This window comes from Eriocheir sinensis, unplaced genomic scaffold (assembly GCF_024679095.1).
Source record: "Eriocheir sinensis breed Jianghai 21 unplaced genomic scaffold, ASM2467909v1 Scaffold78, whole genome shotgun sequence".
In the NCBI taxonomy this organism is placed as follows: domain Eukaryota; kingdom Metazoa; phylum Arthropoda; class Malacostraca; order Decapoda; family Varunidae; genus Eriocheir; species Eriocheir sinensis.
The window spans coordinates 693,539-710,632 of NW_026112142.1; the positions used below are offsets into that span (position 1 = coordinate 693,539).

A 17,094-nucleotide genomic window follows, 5' to 3' on the forward strand; every position below is an offset into this window, starting at 1 on the left:
ACTCAATGAAACAAACTAAATAAATAGTGACGAGCTGAAGTTAAAGAATCACTCCATAATGTTTATAACACCTTTTACATATTGCTACCATTTGCAGCGGCAATGAATTGAGTACTAAAATAAACAATTCCATTTTATAGAGAAAAGCCTCCTGAACACGATGGTGTATACAGATTTTTCATAAAACGTCAAATAAGCGAAGCACAAAACTTTTTATATAAACTTTTCACCTCATCCCTCGTGTGCGCCGACAGGGTGCGTGCGAAGGGGGTGTAGTGTTCCTAGACTCTGCCATGACAACCCTCACCTCGCCTAAAGATATAGTTGGATATATATATATATATATATATATATATATATATATATATATATATATATATATATATATATATATATATATCAGGACTAGGCGATTGGCGACATCCCCCAGGTGGGGGCTGAACAGATAGCACGACGGCCCCGCGTTCAGGAGGACGCGAGTTCAATCCTCGACCGGTGCCACCAAGCTGAGATTTTTCAGCCGCCGCCGAGTGGCTTAACTACCCACATGCTGTCCAGAAGACCACCTATCAATCCAGACTCTAGATCAGTGGTTTTCAAAATATTTAGTCTGACGCCACACAAACAAACAACTAATATTTTTGCGGCACACCAGACATATATATATATATATATATATATATATATATATATATATATATATATATATATATATATATAAATATATATATATATATATATATATATATATATATAATAATTAGTCACCCTTGATGAATATAAGTTACACTTTACAGTAGTTTCATTAGATTATGTACACAAATCAAAATCCCACCCAAATTTTCGAGGCACACCAAGGAGATAATGGCGGCACACGAGTGTGCTGCGGCACACACTTTGAAAGTCACTGCTCTAGATTCTAGGATTAAAGATGAGCTCCGGGAGGGCAGGATGAGCCAATGCAAGATGGCGCCACTATAAACACTCGCCTGCGCCAGAACGGGCTGGGCCGACCATCAGGACCCACCGGGAAGAAGCCTTGGACCGACCATCAGGATCCACCGGGAAGAAGCCTACCGGTGCAATAGGCCAAGACGTAAAAACAAAAAAAACAAAAACAGCCGACTGGAGCTTTGATATCTGTCCACATGCCAATCTTTAATGCCAATCGTCAGCATGTGTGGGGTTTCGTCTATGATGCCAAGCCTTAAGGCTTGTCCACAAATGATTGTCCTCACAGAATCGTGACGCCAGTCCTCTGCGTGTGTGGGCAGCTTAACCCTTGTAGAATTACATAATTTCATTACACCAACTATTGAATTGCATCCCCTTGGGTCTTTCCATTTCCTTTCTAATCAATCACTTTTTGCCCATCTATTGTCTCTTTCCCTACACAAGTGTCCTGACAATTGCCCCTTCATGATTTCAGTTGCCTTTATTGTGTCATCTACTTGTCTGTTCTCATATCCATTTTCTTTAATGCTGATCCATCTGGTTGGTGAGCATATAATGCGTGTGAGACTGAAGCACTCACTAGGTTTCATGTCTTGCTGCAGTGTATGGTCCTACCAAAACATGTGAAACTGAAGAGAAGGAAGTGTTTTACATCAAACTTGATTTCATATTAGACCAGTGCCCCCCTCAGGACACACTCATTGTCTTGGGCAACTTCAATGATACTACTGGCACTGGCAGGGTCACCTCTGAGTTGTGTGTTGGTCGCCATGGTTCTGGTACCAGGAACACCAACAGTTCTCTTCTTAAGTTTGTAAGATCCAGGAGATTGAGAGTCCATGAAAGCAGAAAACAGCTTCTTATTCTCTCAGTACTTTTCTAGGTATTCTTTTTCTCTAGGTATTCCTCGGCTAGCAAAAATTTTATCTACAGATCCTCTACCTCATCAATGAAACATTCATAACCTACACTTGTATCAGCTATTTCCATCATCCTCTCACTTAAAATCCTTCCCTAAACCTTTCCTTGCACACTGAGTAACCTGACTCTGCTGGAACTCATACACTTCTCTCTACTACCTTCACTTCATACAGAGGAACACTGATGGCCCTCCTCCAGGCATCCTGCACCCCACCTTGTTCACTCCCAGGCTAGATTGTAGATTCACAACATCCACTCCACAGCAACACTTTCCCATATTTTAGTATTTATTCTGTCATGCCACCAATGTTAGGGGCCTTTCTACTTTTAACTTCATTATTTCCTTTTTTATCTCCCCCTTTCAATCTCTCCCTGTGTAAATGTGTGCCCTATATTAATCTTCACACTTGTATTGGTCACTTTTCCTCTTCATTTGACATTCTTTCATCACAGATTCAAAATGCTGCTTTGACACTTTTATCTCCTCATTTGTTTTCTTGAGGTTCCCATTGCTTCCCATTATCCTGCAAGTCTCACTCTTCCTACCCACATTCCTCTTTTAACTTCCTTCCAGAATATATTTTTGTTTTCCTGATATTTTGCCGATGTCTTTCTGCCATAATCCGATCATAAAGGTGCTATCACATGGGCAACTTTACTGGCATCTTGCCACCAATATGGGCATCTTGACGCCAGTATTGGTGGCTGGACTCCGCCAATCACGAGACGCCAATTATCGTCATCATGAAGCCAGTACTGGTGTCTTTGTTTACACTTTCAGCAGTTGTGTGGGCATTGTCTAGCCATGGAGCAAATTATTTGGTCCAAGGATGCTCTTGCCACCCTCTGTGAGCTCTATCGGGAAAACAAGTGTCTGTGGGACACCAGGGATGAAAACTATTCCAAGAGATATATGTAGAGAGAAGTTTTCAAGAAATTAGCAGAAGCTCTGAAGGAGTATCCCACATGGGACCTGTAATGCCTTGTAAATTCTATTATATATATATATATATATATATATATATATATATATATATATATATATATATATATATATATATATATATATATATATATATATATATATATATATATATATATATATATATATATCATCCAGCTTGTTTTGATCTGCGCTGAGGTTGAAAACATATGTTGCACGTGTGATAGGAAGAGCGCTCCTTGCCACCGGTATCGGCGGCTAGATGCCAGTAAAAGACACCAGAAAATCTCCATGTGATAGCACATTTAGTTTCCTTAACATGGAGATTTGTCCCCTCCAGAAATCTCAGAAGATACAGCCACTACCTTGTCTCCCTGAATTACAACAGCTGCTGCTTACCTGGTAGGAGCCGCACACCTCGCACAGGTCCAGGTCGTATAGGGGGTACACCTCCATCAGCGACATGTTGAAGCGCTCTGCAGGGATGGATAAGAAGTAAGAAGAATTGTCATGAATATACCAGTTATGATGTGATGGGGATACTGCCAGTTATGATGTGATGGGGAGACTGCCAGTTATGATGTGATGGGGAGACTGCCAGTTATGATGTGATGGGGAGACTGCCAGTTATGATGTAATGGGGAGACTGCCACCGAATGAAAAGTTGATCTACTCGTGATGTTTTCTCAATCTGCCTGACTGCCACCATATGAAAAATTGACCTACTCTTTATGTTTTCTCCAACTTGCCCAAGATACAAACCCGGGCCCCTGACATGCGAGGCAGACATTTTAGCGCCAAGCCAAGGGGTACCAATAGTTTAAGGTCTTTTGTAGTCTTTATCCACATCTTGGGCTGTTGCACTGATAATAAAAGCACCAATAACCCAGTAGCAGCGACGGGCCAAATTTGTGCCACAATTTAGACTCCCCAAAATAGATGATACATAATCTGATCACAAATGCTTTGATATATATTATGAAATGGCTTGTGTGAGGGGTGATTTTTTCTCATTTTTCTCGCTTGGGGGGACCATTAAGAAACATGATCCTCGCTGCTACCGGGTTAATAATGACAATACTTCATGTAGATCTTGAACAAATATAATTATACCAGACTTTTTTTATCTATGGTTTTATTACAAGCCATTTTCCTTTATGCTTGTTATTTGTTGCTCTAATGTTGCAGTAACTTTATGCTCATTCTTCCCAATAGTTCTCTAAATATTTGCAGCATCTGCTCCAAGTTTCATGTTGTTGTTTCTTTTACTACAACTACAGTTACTATTGCTACTATTTCTAACTACTGCATATTCTGTCAACACTGCAATAGCTACACTAAGACCAGCTGTTGCCACACACTGCTCCACCCAACACTTGCCAGGCTGGTAGAGGTCGTACACTCGCGCCATGTTGTAGCGGGAGTGGTTGGTGACACGGTGCCAGCGCTCCACCTCGTATGTCTCACACGTCTCCTCTGAGTTCAGCTGCAGGAAAACACGTATTAATGGGTGATTATGTACTTAAAGGGAAAGGCAAGAAATTGTAAGCACACACAGCAGAACAAAGGTGTGGGTGGATGGATAAAGGTTTACAAAAATCACCCTAAGTGTAAACTACAGACTAACTTTGAAACAAGCTGCGGTGTCAGAGAACTGGAGGAAATGTGTAACTATTATGTTGTACAAATTAAAGGGAGCCAAGGATGAATGAGAGGTATAAGTTTATTGTTTTTTTCAGGGATGGTAAGGAGGAGTGTTTCAGCAGCCTGATTGGAGTGAGGAACAAGTTTGGTATGGAGAAGAAAGAAGTTGAGTGTGTAGGCTACGTTGCCTTTATAGACTATGGGGAAGTTTATAACAAGTTATCAAGATCAGGTTGTGGTGCATTTTCAGCTGCAGCATAAGTGAACATCTGTCTGAGAGGGAACAAGGTCTTCTTATGACACAATAGCAAGTGAACAAAGGATATCCACCATTTCAAGGACTAGTGTTGGAGTGAGGCAGTGGTAAGTGGTGTCACCTTGGCTCATTAACATTGTGAGTAAGTAAATGGAAGAGATGAGGACGTTAGAAATGCAACACACATCAGGTACTCACATTATTGAAGAAGAACTTGACCTCTGTGCTGGTGCGGTAGGCCCAGCGCAGGTTCCTCACGGTCCGGGACTCCACCAGGCGGATGAGGTCGTCCTGCATCACGTAGTAACCAGAGGGGAGATGCACCTCAACCACCGCCACGCCACTCGTCTCAGACTCTCCCAAGTTGGTCCAGCTGCAGAGAATGGGAATTAATACTATACGCAACTTCCTTTCTTTTTTTATCCCAGTTCAGTTTTCATGTACTTCCCTTTGATATCCTGACATAACTGCATTTAAGTGTTTATCCTCTTGTATCTATTATGTATTTTCCTGCTTGTTATTGAGAGGGAACTGATAGGTATTAAATGCACCTCACTCTATCTTATTTAATTTTGCTCAGTTTTCATGCACTTCCCTTAGATCTCCTTGCAAAGCCTTCAGACATAACTGCATTTAAGTGTTTATCCTCCTGTATCTGCTGTGTATCTCCTGTTTGTTGTTGTGAGAGGGAACTGATAAATACTGAGTGCATCTCACTTATTTTTTCATTTAATTATGCTCAGTTTTCATGTACTTCCCTTAGATCTCCCTGCAAAGCCTTCAGACAGAACTGCATTTAAGTGTTTATCCTCCTGTATCTGCTATGTGCTTCCTGTTTGTTGTTGTGAGAGGGAACTGATAAGTACTAAATGACCTCACTTATTTTTTCATTTAATTATGCTCAATTTTCATGTAACTTCTCTTAGATCTCCTTGCAAAGCCTTATGGCATAGCTGCATCCTCCTCTATCTGATGCATTTTCCTGTTTGTCAGATTGAAATGTCTATTCAATTGTGTCTTCCAAGAAAACACTGGTGAGCACTCACACTTCAAAGACTCTGTCATGTGGCCAAGGCTAGAAATAGAAGATGAGCTTATGGTTTATGCAAATATTCCAAGACAAGATGTGAGGATAAAGAGCTGATATATTAGACAAGAAAAGAAGGTAAAATTTAGACGATGTATGATGAAACAAATACAGGAGGCAGAAGGGGATGAAAGGAGTTATATAAATAAACTAAATTACAATGGATCATTAACTAAAAATAAATAGAAAAACTAAAAGCCGAGGTAGGAAGAGGTTTAACCGTGTAGCAGCGACGGGATAAATTTGTGCCATGATATAAACCCCAAAAAATAGATGATACATAAACTGATCACAAATGCTTTGATATGTATTATGAGATGGTTTGTGTGAGGGTTGAATTTTTTTTTTTTCTCGCTTAGAGGGACCATTAAGACACTTGATCCCCACTGCTACCAGGTTAACTCAAAATAAATAGAAAAATTAAAAGCCGAGGTGGGAAGAGGTTTGAGAAGGTCGGGCACCACCTGCATAAGGCGTCATCCATACACACACCACACCAAGACCTACAGAAACCTGTCTGCCTCCTCAGCTGTCTTATTGTTGTCTTCAAGGCTTCTTTCACATTTACTGTTTTGCTCTTGATGTTAGCAACTGCTTGCCTCCCAATTTTGGTAGCTTTCATGGACTAAAATTTTTCAATTTTATCTCCATTTGAAATGTTGTCCAAATTAATAATTATGTAGTTTCCCTCATTTATGATTTTACTGATAAGCTTTTAAGTAGTCTAAAAAGGGAAGATCATGTCTAAATTTGACAACTTTAGCCCAAATTTTGTAATTATTTTTGCTTGGTTCAAAGGTAGTATGTATTAACTATTTCATTTCCTTTTTGCAGTTGTTTGCTTGCCTTTACCACAAGAAAATATGATAATTAGATGAGGTGTGAGGTGCTACATACCTCTGACAGGCGGTGAAGCGAAGGTGAGAATTATTTCTGCCATAAAACTCTGAATAGACTGTGAAGTCGAAAGCAGGCACTGGCGGGTAGTCCAGCAGGGGCTCCACATCCACGCCAAAGCTGTAGTCGAGCTGGACCAGCGCCTGGCCCGACCCGTGGCCCACGATGCTCACGTGGCCCCAGATGTTGCTCAGCTGTAAGGTGGGGAGACAAGGCATTAGTAACAACCTGTAGCCATCATACTGAGGCACCACTACTTTATTTGTTTCCTCTAATATTACTCAGCTTGCCGGTTTAGGGTGGGGGACTTTAATCTACTTAATTGTCTGGGTGAGATGCTGACCTTGGCTTAAATCCCTGGGTGGGATGCTGACCCTGGCTTAACTACCAGGGTGGGATGCTGACCCTGGCTTAATTGCCTGGGTGTGATGCTGACCTTGGCTTAATTGCCTGGGTGTGATGCTGACCTTGGCTTAATTGCCTGGGTGTGATGCTGACCTTGGCATACACGTCAGGATCCAGTTAATTGTTGACTTCCCGGTGGTAAACCCAGACTGCTCAGGTCCTTTAAACTTTAGCAGATGAGATCAAATTTGCATCTGCAGGAGATGAGTGAGCACGTTGCCAGACACACTGAGCAGTGGGATACCACGGTAACTGTTGCAATCCTGTCGGTCTCCTTATCCTCTCCAGATAGGGACAACCAATCCCCTATTCCAATCAAAAGTAATGGCGCCGGTCTACCACACGGCAGAGAGCACCGCATGCAACCCACGAATCAAAACTTAAACCCCAGCTTTCATCATCTCAGTACTGATATTGCCTTTCCACCCTTCAATATCCTCACAGCCTCTCTCACTTCTGCAAGAGAGGATGGAGTTGAATTTATTGGTGAAACAGCAGTCGCCATCTGCAACCCAGCCAGAGGGAGCTGCCCACTTTGGGGCTCTCCGATGTACAACTGCTCGAAGTACCTGACCCAACGAGCCAGGTGCCCATCCGCTGTATTTAATGTCAATTTTTCAATGTACATACGATGTATCTGAATTAGCCAAGTCTGGGGGATGCTAAGCACCACTAACCTTCTTCCTTATTATACTATCTCTACAATAAACAGTAATTATAAGAATGTACAATACAATAAACACAATACTACAATCTACTACACTAATCTCTACAATAAACACAAGATACACTGTAATACAACACAATTGCTCCACCTTCCCTCAACCTCTCATCCCCTGACTCTCACCTCAAAAGACCGCAGCTCTGCCAGTCCGAGATTGTTGTTGATGTGAAGTTGGGGTCAGCCGAGTGTTCGATGACGACCCACATGTCCGTCACGTCCCTGAGGCGAGCGCGGTACGAGTACTCCACGAGCGCCTCCATGGCCGCCACACTGTCCTGGGGGGCACAAGGGCATGGGAGGGTGAGGCACGGGGACAGTAGGGATTAATAGATGAGAGAGAGAGAGAGAGAGAGAGAGAGAGAGAGAGAGAGAGAGAGAGAGAGAGAGAGAGAGAGAGAGAGAGAGAGAGAGAGAGAGAGAGAGAGAGAGAGAGAGAGAGAGAGAGAGAGAGAGAGAGAGAGAGAGAGAGAGAGAGAGAGAGAGAGAGAGAGAGGGGGGAGGGTGAGGCATGGGGACAGTAAGGACTAAGAGAGAGAGAGAGAGAGAGAGAGAGAGAGAGAGAGAGAGAGAGAGAGAGAGAGAGAGAGAGAGAGAGAGAGAGAGAGAGAGAGAGAGATCAACTCATAAGATTTTTTCCATCCATATTTTGATCCCCAGATAAGATTATTCCTAACTCAAAACGCTTATCTCTTTCCTATAGACTGTCCTTCACTGTTCTTGTCATAAACTTTTCCTTTACCACAAACACCCCAAGGTACCTCATAACATTTTTTCATCTATCTCTGGCTCCCCATATTGGCTTCTCTCTTCACTAACACAAACACTCCTCGTCACAACCCTTAACCCGGTAGCAGCGACGGGCCAAATTTGTGCCATGACATAAACCCCCCAAAATTACATAATGCATAAACTGATCACAAATGTGCTGATATGCATTATGAAATGGTTTGAGTGAGTGATGATTTTTTTCTCATATTTCTTGCTTAGAGGGGCCAAAAAAACATTATCCCCGCAGCTACAGGGTTAAAACTGTTCTCCATTGCTACCATCCACTCCTTGCCCACAAACACCGCAGTAACTATAACACTTTTTTCAACCTTTTCCTCTACAGATTTATCTCCTCCCAAACCCAAGCATTCCTCATCACATCCCTCAAACTATTCCCCATTCTTACAAACCACTTTTTTTTTAAGAACAACTCTATTCTTCGGACACTTACCAGGGTGGAGATGAGGCCGCCATCCAGCTCCCGCATCACAGCCAGGAAGCGCACGATGTTCTCTTGAATGATCCCGATGCCGTCACTGGCCACATACACGAGCAGGGCGTAGGCGGTGGTCTCGACGGCGTGTGCGTCCCACTTCTGGTCGTCCTTGGGCAGCACGAAGGGGCGTTGGCTGTTCTCCTACACCAAGTTGTTGAAGGACATGGGCTCGCGAGACCAGTACACTTTGTTACCTGGGAGAGGAGAGATGAATAGATATTATGGGAAAGAGAATTGTAGAGGATATTGCGTGGAAGTTAAGAAAATAGCAAGGATAGGAATGGAAAGAGTGCGACATGTGAAATATGGAGGAAGGGGACGAGACGGGATGAATGAGGATGTGAGAAAAGGATTGCAGAGGATGTTACGTGGAAGGCATGACAATAGAAAGAATAGGAGTGGCAAGAATGAGACTTGTGGAAGAACTTGTGGAAAATGACATACAAACTTTTTTTTTTTACAGTAAAGGTCAGTTCAAGGGCATAAAAAAAGGTAACAAATGTGAAAAAAAAACCCGCTTCTCACTGTTCCTATAAAGAGTTAAGACTAGTGGCCGAAAGATAGGTCAATTTCGGGAGGGATTTTATTTTTCTCCCTCCACCTCCACCTCCTCCTCCTCTTCCTCCTCCTCCTCCTCCACCTCCTCCTCCTCCTCCTCTTCCTCCTCCTCCTCCTGTCCTCACTGTGCTCCCTCTTCATGCTGTCCAGGAGGTTAAAGGCTGTTTCCTTCTTGCTGGAGTCGGCCTTGGAGAGCGCCCACACGACCATCGCCACCTCGTAGGGGTCAGGGTGGCTCTCCAGCTCCTTCTCCAGGTACCTGAGGGGGAGGGACAGGGCGGGGCAATGGTGAGCTTATCATGATTTTTTTTTTAAAGGTAAAGGTCATCGTCAAGAGAAGAATACTCAGTGTCAATGTCATAGTCAGAATCAGTGTTGTTGTAATCAGTCTCGCTGTCTGACCGGCCGCCACCCACATCGTCGTTTCCAGGACCTGATAAACGAAAAAAGTCTCATTGTAGATTTTATAAACATAGGGAGAAAAGAACACACACACACACGCACACACACATAATTTTCCTTACTCACTAATTTTATATAAAAATATGAGATATTCTGCTTACCAAGTAATAGCTTCCTTCGTTTCTTGGGCTTCTGAGGACGACGTTGCGTATCAGTGTAATCCTCTGGGCTTGAAGAAAGCTCCTCAGATGACTGACGTGCACTCGCCATCGTGTCAACTCAGAGACTAATCATCGTCTCATCAGGTAGGTGACCACTGGGTCACCTGCGGTCAGCTACCGTATCTCGCTAGCTGCTTTAATTATCTGAGATATACCCTACGCGGCGCTGCCTACTGGTCGGCTTGCCGCTACTACGTAGTTAATGTGTATATAACTTGTTAGTTTTTCGTTAGCATTTTAGAGGTCATTACTTCCTTACTTAGTATGTACTGTATTTTTCTTGTGCATATTTCAGATAAGTGCTTATAATAACCATGAACTACTGGTTCTTGGTTGGATACATAAGTTATGTTGAAAATCCTAAAGACGAGAGTCCTTTTTTTTATTTTTTTTTTAGCTGTTGTTGCAGGAATCATCAGCGACCTGTGGTTTCTTGTCTTTAGCAAACTTGGAATCAATCCTAGCACCACACTAATGCACTTTGCTCACAACAGATAGATGATGTGACAAAGGTCAGTGAAAGAAAATAAACTAGAGTTCATTCATAACTGCACCTGCCGTCACGACCCACGAGTGTACGATCGCACATAATAAAAATCAAGAGCAATTGTTTGTGATGTTATTGAAGGCTTAGCTATATACCAATGCCTGAGACTTGTATACCAATGCCTACTTTGTCAGGTTTTACTACAACAGATGCTCTAGACTCCTAGAGAGCCTTGCCAAGCTCCTAGCTACTAAAGGTTTCAGGGGCCGTGTTCCCCTGTTTTTCGCAAATAAAACTTAACAAAGTGTCGGACAAGGATGTTATATTGGCAGTGGATGTTTGAGACCCCGACTTAATGGGCAAAAATATGATTTGGTGTCACATGTGGATAATGAAGCACTTATAAGAGTAAATTAGGGTAAACTTGGGTAAAAGTTAAAGGCACTGTGAGCGAGGCTAGCCCCGCCAACGACAAAGGTGTTGTTGGGTAGTTGGGTGGGGATGATTGTGTGAGGAAGGAAAGGTTGGGTATGGGGGAGGTTGGTGAACCAACAAGGGATGAAACCAGAAACTACTGCTCGCTTACATACAAGCAGCATGTACTACCAATAGTCACATTTTCCAAGTAAAGGATAAGTGATTTCCTTCGAGTAAAACTGTTTCTCCCCAACTGATAGTCCATATAAGGAACATCCATATTTACAGTAGATTAACTATTGCTACGGTGTGTGTGTGTGTGTGTGTGTGTGTGTGTGTGTGTGTGTGTGTGTGTGTGTGTGTGTGTATTTACCTAGTTGTATTTACCTAGTTGTGACATACGGGAAAAGAGCTACGCTCGCGCTGTCCCATCTCCATATTCTCTCTTATCCAACTTTTCCTTAAAATCATGAATATTTCTTGCACAAAGCACCTCCTCCTCCAGTCCATTCCACAGCTCAATGCTTCTGTTTGGGAAGCTAAATTTTTTCACATCTCGCCTACACGTGGTCGTCCTCAACTTCTTTCCATGTCCTCTTGTTTCTCTCTCGCTCCACACACACAGGTCCTCTCTGTCCAGATTCTCCGACCCGCTCGCCACCCTGTACACTGCTATCAGGTCTCCTCTTTCTCTTCTTCTCTCCAGGGTTGTGAGCCCCATGCTATTGAGTCTCTCCTCGTAAGTCCGATCCCTAAGTTCCGGTACCATCTTAGTTGCCATTCTCTGCACTCTTTCCAGCTTTCTTATATTCTTCTTTTCGTGAGGAGACCAGACCACTGCTGCATACTCCAACCTTGGCCTTATCATTGTAACTATTATTTTCTTCATCATCTCCTTGTCCAAATACACAAATGCCGTCCTTATGTTCCTCAGCAAACTCATAGTTTGTCCCGTTATCCTGTTGATGTGTTTGTCTGGTGACATGTTCTCTGAGATAGTCACTCCCAAAGTGTGTGTGTGAGTGTATGTGAAGCAGTAAGACATAATTGCTGGTTGGATGGATGATTACTCATACGTCAGAGCTAAACGTCACATCGACGTCACGAGAAGATGAGCGGGGCGGGACTAGCCTCGCTCACAGTGCCTTTAACTTTTAGCCAAGTTTACCCTAAATTTACTCTTGTAAGTGCTTCATTATCCACATGTGACACCAAATCATATTTTTGCCCATTAGGTCGGGGTCTCAAACATCCACTGCCAAAATAACATCCTTGTCCGACGCTTTGTTAACGTTTTATTTGCGAAAAACAGGGGAACACGGCCCCTGTTAGCCTTTTTGTTAGCTGTTTTTTTGTGTGTTTTTGATTAAGGCGCGAACTGTTATCTCACGTCAGGTCCGGTGTGCCGTTGCCTGCTTTCTCCAGTTGATAGAAGTCGTGAGACAACACAATAGCCTTTTAGTTAAGTGATGTGAGTTATGTGTTGGCCGAGCTGAACCGTTAAGTTCACTTTGAGTTCACTTAATTTACTCTCTCTCTCTCTGGTTGATTAAATGGTTGTATTGCTTTTTAAATATATTCACAGAATAGTTACAGTACTTTGTGGACGAGTCGTAAGTTGTACGCACGCTCCGAGAAGTCCTGTGCTCTCGCCCGCCGCCCGCTCTGTTCTGCCCCGGCGTCTCCCGGGACAGGAGCGGCCAGCGGCACCATGCTTGCTGAATCAACACCGTTCCCACGGCAAGGAACACCTCCTAAGCACAACGTAGCATCTGTGTGTAACGTCCTGGCGCCGCTGGGCCATGCGATACGACATACATTCACACATTCACGTATGTTATAATATACACGTTACATCGCTCGGTCACGGAAAAAGTCGCGACCTCGCGGCTCACCCAACCCTTAAAATCAGTGTACCTACCCATGTTACAGTCGCACAATGTGTACTAGTTAAACCAGGGCCTATTATGGTTGCATGTAAAAAAAATATATATACAAGTCAGAGCCCGCCTAACGATACAACATCGGGAAATGCCAATGACAATAAAAATAATCATGGAAGTAACAATAAATGGGCAAAGTACATACAGGGCGAGGTAAACAGGGCTAAAGTCGTGGACATGGTAGCTCAGCACTATTCCGAGAACACAAAATAATAGCTCGAACAGTGATTTACAAGATACATCCTAGAAAAAAATAAATTGACTAAATTGTAATTAGGATACATGGTAATGGAGCTATTTGGAATAGTAATACGAAAAGAAAAAAAATCCTTGAAGAAGATTTGATACAAATTGAGTCTTCGAGTCACAATGCGTACGAACTCAGCGCGGTGGGGCAACTCTTGCCTGAAGATGGTTGTATAAACTCAGAGCCCGCTTAACAAGGCAGAACAGGGGGATGACAATGATGATAAAAAGAACCACCGGCAAGATCAGCGATGGGTAATGTACATATGGGGCAAGGTAAACCGGTAGAGAGTCATGGACAGCTGACTCCAATTCCGAGAAATTTGAAAAGGTTAGCTCGGAAAGGCTATTTGTCACATAAACTGTTGATGAAAGTCATCATTTGCTGATCCTAGTGTCAGTTCATCACAGCTTCCCACGGCCAAAAGCACGACGTGTTGTTAGACATCCTGTTGTGCGACACCGACCGGATGTCGCCACACGTACAGTCATACATACACATGTACATTATAATATACACATTACACCCCTGAAACCGTTAGTAAGCAGCAATTTTAATGCTACTGCAGATAGTGACCTAAATTTGCAAAATATTAATTGTGTGTTGAATCTGTTGTTGCATATGATATGATATCTCCAAGTACCTTTATATATTATGTCATAGAACCCATAGGCACAGTCTTTGAGTAACTTATTTAGATCTTAACCCCATGTCCTTCCTCTCTACCTTACCCCGTCTTCCTTCAGTATCCCTCCTTACCGTGCCGCCGTCCCCCTTCTATCCACTATTCCCTCCCTCACCTGATGGCATTGGTTTTGGCAATGTTGACCCTCGCCCGGTTCTTCCCCTGCATGGAGGGCAGCACGGCCACCAGCGTCAGCACCACCTGCGCCGTCAGGATCACGCCGTTCTCCGCAGTGGTGCCGGGCCTGTAGTATGGCTGGGCAGGGGTAAAGGAGAGGAAAGTTAGGGGGAGGGGAAACTAAAGATAAAAAGGAGTGATGAAATAGTTAAGAGTAGTTGGAAGGGACGGTGGAGACAGGGAGGTTATTAAGAGGAGTATGAAAGAGGGGAAACTAAAGATAAAACAGAGTGATGAAATACCGGTAGTCAAGAGTAATTGAAGGGGACGTAGGAGATAGGGAGGTTATTAAGAGGAGTATGTGAGGGAGGTAAACTAATAAAGGTAAGAAGGAATGCTGGAATAGTTAACCCCTTGACTGCGGATTTCCTACAAGATGTCACCAAGCTACATGGATTGAACAAAAAGTGCCTGCTACAATTCAATGAAGAAAAATGTAAAGTCCTGCACCTTGGGAGGGGATATCCAGCACACCAGTACCACATGGGAAACATTCCACTATCCACCACAGAGGCAGAGAAAGACCTCTGAGTATATGTTACCAGGCTACCAGTGAAGGTGAAATATGTGTCAACTGCAGCGGGCAGGTTAACAAAGTGGGAGGATAGATAGGAGACAGAAGTCAGGGGAGGAGAGCATGAGGAGGTGGAACTCTAGGTAAAAGGAGTGATGAAACATTGAGGAAGAAAGTAAGTAGGGTGGGTTGAGGGGAGGAAGTAGGTATGGAGGTTAGGGGAAGGAACACATTAGGAGGATAGAACTGAAGGTAAAAAGGAGTGATAGGAGACAGGGAAGGTAGGGGGAGGGAGAGCATGAGGGAGGTGGAACTCTGGGTAAGAGGAGTGATGAAACAATTGAGGAAGAAAGTAAGTAGGGTGGGTAGAGGGGAGGAAGTAGGCAGGGAGGTTAGGGGAAGGAACACGTTAGGGGGATAGAAGTGAAGATAAAAGGGTGATAGGAGACAGGGAAGCAGGGGAGGAGAGCATGAGGGAGGTGGAACTCTGGGTAACAGGAATGATAGGAGACAGGGAAGTTAGGGGGAGGGACACCATGATGGAGGTGGAACTATGGGTAACAGGATTGATATGACACAGGGAAGCAGGGGGACGGAGACCATGAGGAGGTGGAACTCTGGGTAACAGGAGTGATAGGAGACAGGGAAGTTAGGGAGAGACCATGAGGGAGGTGTAACTCTGGATAAGAGGAGTGATGAAACAATTGAGGAAGAAAGTAAGTAGAGTGGGTAGAGGGGAGGAAGTAGGCAGGGAGGTTAGGGGAAGGAACACGTTAGGGGGATAGAAGTGAGGATAAAAAGAAGTGATAGGAGACATGGAAGCTAGGGAAAGGAGAGCATGAGGAGGTGGAACTTGAAGCTGGCTAAAGAAGTTGTGAAATAATTGAGGAAAAGTAAGTAGGGTGGGTAGAGGGGGGGAAGTAGGCAGGGAGCGTTAATTAACCTGGTACCAGCGAGGGGCCAAATTTGTGCCATGATATAGACTCCCAAAATTAGATGATGCATAAACTGATCACAAATGCGTTGATATATATTATGAAATGGTTTGTAAGAGGATGATTTTTTCTCATTTTTCTTGCTCAGAGGGAAGAGCCTTTAGAAACATGATCCCCGCAGCTACCGGGTTAACCTTCCTTTACACCTGTCCGTTCCCTCAGGTGGCAGGCAGGTGTATGGGAACCCTGCATCTCACCCACCCAGGACACCAAGAGTAACCAAGCCTTCCACCGTTACATGGGGAGGGGTCGGAGGTGTGGACGACCCCCCACCCATCTGCTAAAATGTCCACTTTCTACAACGAGAGTGAAACGAAAACTGGTACCTTTCTGTTGCATTTCTGGAGAACTCAGGGTTTTCTTTATTTATTTTCAGTATTTAAGTTACAGAATCGTACATTGAATATTATAGAGCAAGATTTAAAGGCCTAGGAAAAAATCTTTGTGCCTCATTCCTCATATGCAGCTTGACGCCACCGCTGGGCTCCTTCTCATCGCCATACGTGTTCCCGCTTTCTCGTTGGACTGATTTGTAGTGGGTGTATATTGGCGCATACTCTCAAGCCGAGCCGAACTCTTCGGAGAAAAGATGCCATTGTAGGGAAAACTTTGCAACTCCAATTGCTTCTTGACACCCTCTTATCAAGCTGATAATGGTAAAATCAGGCTTCAGCGCAAGGATTTATTCTCTGCTATAATTTTGAATCTATATTTATATTTTCATACAAAATTACTTGAATTTTATTGAAATATTGCGCGTAGCACTTGCCTCAACCCTTGCAAAAGTTGAAAGAAAATGAGGGGTGTTTGCATTTCGTCTCCTTCCCGCCAAGGACTGGGTACAGTTGCAGACCCCCGGACAAAATTCAGTTAAAATGTCCCTCATTAAAATGAAACATCAAGGTAAGGCTTGGCCAATGCTTGGAAATAAAATATGAAACTCTGCCAGGGCCGGATATCCTATACGCCAAGTACACCATGGCATGGAAGTGCCCCAATCAGTGAGGGGCCCACAAAACCACAATGGATAGACTCCGACCCATAATTGGGCCCCCACATAATAAATCCTGATGCCCGTAGCCTCAGGGAGATCAGTATGCTTCGTTGGACTGTTGATAAAAAAAATATATATATATATATAAATAAATAGATAAAATAAAATAGCGAGAACTTGTTTACAAGTGTTGGCAATACAGTTAAGTCAACAGCGCCGGCGGGCGGCAGGAAAACCGGCAACTCACCAGTATGGCCACAAAAAATATATATCTGCATAAAAAAATCATAAATGAACACTGCAATATATGCTTGACTATCTTATTATTAAAACCATTTTAAGATATCTATATAAAAGTT

General features: G+C 43.4%; 1 pseudogene; it reads right to left on the reverse strand.

Moving 5' to 3' along the window:
• Nucleotides 1-4,182: 4,182 nt before the first annotated feature.
• LOC126994358 (uncharacterized) lies at nucleotides 4,183-16,018 on the reverse strand (annotated as a pseudogene).
• Nucleotides 16,019-17,094: the final 1,076 nt, after the last annotated feature.